This window comes from Festucalex cinctus, chromosome 19 (assembly GCF_051991245.1).
Source record: "Festucalex cinctus isolate MCC-2025b chromosome 19, RoL_Fcin_1.0, whole genome shotgun sequence".
Taxonomy (NCBI): domain Eukaryota; kingdom Metazoa; phylum Chordata; class Actinopteri; order Syngnathiformes; family Syngnathidae; genus Festucalex; species Festucalex cinctus.
This window is the reverse complement of record NC_135429.1, coordinates 17,275,005-17,280,391: the sequence shown is the minus strand read 5'-3', so window position 1 is coordinate 17,280,391 and position 5,387 is coordinate 17,275,005. Positions and strand designations below refer to the sequence as shown.

The 5,387-nt window shown below is 44.2% G+C and overlaps 1 non-coding gene across 1 annotated transcript; it reads left to right on the top strand.

Moving 5' to 3' along the window:
- The first annotated feature begins 2,005 nt into the window (after positions 1-2,005).
- trnav-aac (transfer RNA valine (anticodon AAC)) lies at positions 2,006-2,078 on the top strand. Its single transcript has one exon. It is a non-coding gene; the product is annotated as a tRNA-Val (tRNA).
- Positions 2,079-5,387: the final 3,309 nt, after the last annotated feature.

The window sequence follows — 5,387 nt, the reverse complement described above, 5'->3', positions numbered from 1 at the left end:
AAAGAAAAACAAAAATTGTTAAAAACAAAAATTGTTAATAAAAAGGGAAATGCACTTTTGGAAATATTTTTGGATATATTAAGTTGTTAAAATGTGTTTGATAGATTTATTGTTCCATAAGGTGGCTTCATATTTCTTTGGCTGTAAGGTAGGTTTATTTCATGTCTTAAATTTATGTTTCTGAAATACTTCACAATGTGGACATATTCTGTTTAATTGTGTTGGTGTGTTTTTAAAGGTTAAATATTTCAAATTGAATTATCAGCCTTTTGTTTTCCTGATCCTGATTTTGAATTTAAAAAACAAACAAAAAACAATTATAACTGTCAATAACAACTAATAAATATTTAAATTGATACATTTTTCAGTCATATCGCCCCGCCCTTTGTTCCGGTCCATTTAAATAATTGATTCAATATATAAAAATATAAAACACATTGTTGTTGTTCTTTTTTTACACATTTGTAGATACTGTAAAAATTTGTGGTGTTTTAAGATGAATGTTTACAAGCAACAAATGTCACTATAAGTTTTGAATATTGAAATTAATCGTATCGAATCAAAAATTGTATCGTCCCCAAACTTAATCGAACCATTCTGTTCTGAAAGATAATCGTTTTTCAATCGAATCGCAACTTGTGTATCGAGATACATATCGAATCGGCCTCATGTCAGAGATTCCCACCCCTAGTAAACGCTAGCGTCTGTTTCCATGGTGTAGTGGTTATCACATTTGCCTCACACGCGAAAGGTCCCCAACTCGAAATGGGGTGGGAAACAGGGCAATTTTCTTTGTATCTGCAATGAAAACTGAGTATCCAAGAAGTGAATTGCAGAAGTACCCACCTCTCCATCGGGGAATCGAACCCCGGTCTTCCACATGACAGGCGGAGATCACTATCCACTATACTAACGAGGAAAGAACGCTTGTGTTTGTTACCTGGACAGGCATAGAGGGAAAACTGTCTATAAAATCGGGAGTGCCAGCCAGCTATGCTCTTTGCCAACCCTGTCAGCACATGAAACTCCATTGTCTGTTTCCATGGTGTAGTGGTTATCACATTCGACTAACACGCGAAAGGTCCCTGGCTCGTAACCGGGTGGAAATAGGGAAATTTTCTTTGTATTTGCAATGAAAACTGAGTAACCAAAAATACAATAGCACAGGTACCAAGTCCCCGTTGGGGGAATCGAACACCAGTCTTCCGCGTGACAGGAGGAGATACTATCCACTATACTAAGGAGGAAAGGACTCTGTGTTTGCTACCTGGACAGGCGTAGAGGGAAAACTGTCACTAAAATCGGGAATGCCAGCCAGCTATGCTCTTTGCCAAACCTGTGAGCACGTGAAACTCCAGTGTCTGTTTCCATGGTGTAGTGGTTATCACGTTCACCTAACAAGCGAAAGGTCCCTGTCTCGGAACCGGGTGGAAACAGATCAATATTCTTTGAATTTGCAATGAAAACTTAATATCCCAGAAGCAAACAGCACAGGCACCACGTCCCCGTTGGGGAATCGAACCCTCGTCTTCCGCGTGACAGGCGGAGATAATATCCACTAAACTAACGAGGAAAGGATTCTGTGTTTTCTACCTGGACAGGCGTAGAGGGAAAACTGTCACTAAAATCGTGAATGCCAGCCAGCTATGCTGTTTGCCAATACTGCCAACAGGATAAATGTCAGCGTCTGTTTCTATGGTGTAGTGGTTATCACATTCACCTTACACGCGAAAGGTCCCCAACTCGAAACAGGGCAATTTTCTTTGTATTTGCAATGAAAACTGAGTATCCAAAAATTAAATTGCACCTACACTCAACTCGCCATCAGGGAATCGAACCCCAGTCTTGCGCGTGACAGGAGGAGATACTATCCACTATACTAACGAGGAAAGGACTCTGTGTTTGCTACCTGGACAGGCGTAGAGGGAAAACTGTCACTAAAATCGGGCATGCCAGCCAGCTATGCTCTTTGCCAACCCTGTCAGCACATGATACTCCAGTGTATGTTTCCATGGTGTAGTGGTTATCACATTCGCCTAACACGCGAAAGGTCCCTGGCTCAAAACCGGGTGGAAATAGGGCAATTTTCTTTGAATTTGCAATGAAAACTGAGTATCCAAAAAGCAAACAGCACAGACACCAAGTCCCCGCTGGGGAATCGAACCCCAGTCTTCCGCGTGACAGGAGGAGATACTATCCACTCTACTAACGAGGTAAGGACTCTTTTTTTTGCTACCTGGACAGGCATAAAGGGAAAACTGTCACTAAAATCGGGAATGCCTCAGCTATGCTGTTTGCCAATCCTACCAACAGGGTAAACGCCAGCGTCTGTTTCCATGGTGTAGTGGTTATCACATTCGCCTAACATGCGAAAGGTCCCCAACTCGAAACCGGGTGGAAACAGGGCAATTTCCTTTGTATTTGCATCGAAAACTGAGTTTCCAAAAACAGAATTGCACCTGCACTCACCTCCCCGTCAGGGAATCGAACCCCAGTCTTGCGCTTGACAGGCAGAGATACTATCCACTATACTAACGAGGAAAGGACTCTATGTTTGCTACCTGGACAGGCGTAGAGGGAAAACTGTCACTAAAATTAGGAATGCCAGACAGCTATGCTGTTTGCCAATCCTGCCAACAGAGTAAACCCCTGCGTCTGTTTCCATGGTGTACTGGTTATCACATTCACCTCACACCTGTAAGGTCCCCAGCTCGAAACTGGGTGGAAACAGGGCAATTTTCTTTTTATTTGCAATGAAATCTGAGTATCCAAAAATTGAATTGCACCTGCACTCACCTCCCCGTCAGGGAATCAAACCACAGTCTTGCGCGTGACAGGCAGATATACTATCCATTATACTAACGAGGAAAGGACTCTGTGTTTGCTACCTGGACAGGCGTAGAGGGAAAACTGTCACTAAAATCGGGAATGCCAGCCAGCTATGCTCTTTGCCAATCCTGTGAGCACGTGAAACTCCAGTGTCTGTTTCCATGGTGTAGTGGTTATCACATTTGCCTAACACGTTAAAGGTCCCTGGCTCGAAACCGGGGGAATGAGGGCAATTTTCTTTGAATTTACAATGAAAACTGAGTATCCCAAAAGCAAACAGCACAGGCACCAAGTCCCCGCTGGGGAATCGAACCCCAGTCTTCCGCGTGACAGGAGGAGATACTATCCACTCTACTAACGAGGAAAGGACTCTGTGTTTGCTACCTGGACAGGCATAGAGGGAAAACTGTCACTAAAATCGGGAATGCCAGAGAGCTATGCTGTTTGCCAATCCTACCAACAGGGTAACCACCAGCGTCTGTTTCCATGGTGTAGTGGTTATCACATTCGCCTAACATGCGAAAGGTCCCTGGCTCGAAACCGGGGGAATGAGGGCAATTTTCTTTGTATTTGCAATGAAATCTGAGTATCCAAAAATTGAATTGCACCTGCACTCACCTCCCCGTCAGGGAATCAAACCCCAGTCTTGCGCGTGACAGGCAGATATACTATCCATTATACTAACGAGGAAAGAACTCTGTGTTCGCTACTTGGACAGGCGTGGAGGGAAAACTGTCACTAAAATCGGGAATGCCAGCCAGCTATGCTTTTTGCCAAACCTGTCAACAGGATAAATGCCAGTGACTGATTCCATGGTGTAGCAGTTATCACAATTGCCTCACGCGCCAAAGGTCCCTGGCCGGGTGGACACAGGGCAATTTTCTTTGTATTTGCAATGAAAACTGAGTATCCAAAAAGTGTATTGCACAAGGATCCACCTCTCCTTCAGCGAATCGAACCTCGGTTTTCCGCGTGACAGGCGGAGATACTATCCACTATACATAAGAGGAAAGGACTCTGCTTTTGCTACCTGAATTGGCGTAGAGGGGAAACTGTCACTAAAATTGAGCAAGCCAGGCAGCTATGCTGTTTGCCAACCCTGTCAAGAGTACAAAGGTAAGCGTTTTTTTCCATGGTGTAGTGGTTATCACATTCACCTTACATGGGAAAGGTCCCTGGCTCGAAACTGGGTGGAAACAGGACAATTTTCTTTGTATTTGCAATGAAAACTGAGTATCCCAAAAGTGAATTGCACAAGGATCCACCTCTCCTTCGGGGAATCGAACCCCGGTATTCCGCATGACAGGCAGAGATACTATCCACTATACATACGAGGAAAGGACTCTTCTTTTGCTCCCTGAAGTGGCGTAGAGGCGAAACTGTCACTAAAATTGAGCAAGCCAGGCAGCTATGCTTTTTGCCAACCCTGTCAACAGGATAGATACCAGCGACTGATTCCATGGTGTAGAGGATATCACATTTGCCTCACGCGCGAAAGGTACCTGGCTCGAAACCGGGTGGAAACAGGGTGATTTTCATTGTATTTGCAATGAAAATTGAGTATCCAAAAAGTCAATTTCACAAGGATCCACCTCACCTTCGGGGAATCGAACCTCGGTCTTCCGCGTGACAGTCGGAGATACTATCCAGTATACTAACAACAAAAAGACTCTGCTTTTGCGACCTGGACAGGCGTAGAGGCGAAACTGTCACTGTTAGGATTATGTATACCATATTTTCTCTTTTATTGCATAGTGTTAATTTGAAAGCATGTACTCAGTATTTCACCATCAGTTTGGGCTGCTGTGTGTGTATTCAACCTAAGGACGTCTGGAATGCGGGAATGAAGAACTTCACACCAGGACAGGAGACAGCATTCAAGGATTAGTGATCAAAGGATGTCTCCTGTGTTTATGACTGTTGTATTTGTGATGCCACAACGCTGCTATTTCTCCGCCTCCTTTTGTGACCATTTGTTAGCGAACTCCATGAAAAGACAAGAAATGTGAATGTGTGTCAGAGTGGGGCAGAGGATGGTGACCAGCACACATCTCTCGCTCATCTCTCCTTGTACAAGTAAAGGCCTTGTTTTTCTCATTTTAATGTCTGTCTCCTCATTTGTGCAGTTTAAAAATGTCATAGATGGTGTTTAAACCTGACAGTCACTAAAATCGGGAATACCAGCCAGCTATGCTCTTTGCCAACCCTGTCAGCACGTGAAACTCCAGTGTCTGTTTCCACGGTGTAGTGGTTATCACATTCGCCTTACACGTGAAAGGTCCCTGGATCGAAACCAGGTGCAAACAGGGCAATTTTCTTTGTATTTGCAATGAAAACTGAGTATCCAAAAAGCAAAGAGGACAGGCACCAACTCCCCGTTGGGGAATCGAACCACAGTCTTCGCGTGACAGGCAGAGATACTATCCACTATACTAAGGAGGAAAGGACTCTGTGTTTGCTATCTGTACAGGCGTAGAGGGAAAACTGTCACTAACATCGGGAATGCCAGCCAGCTATGCTCTTTGCCAATCCTGTCAGCACGTGTAACTCCAGTGTCT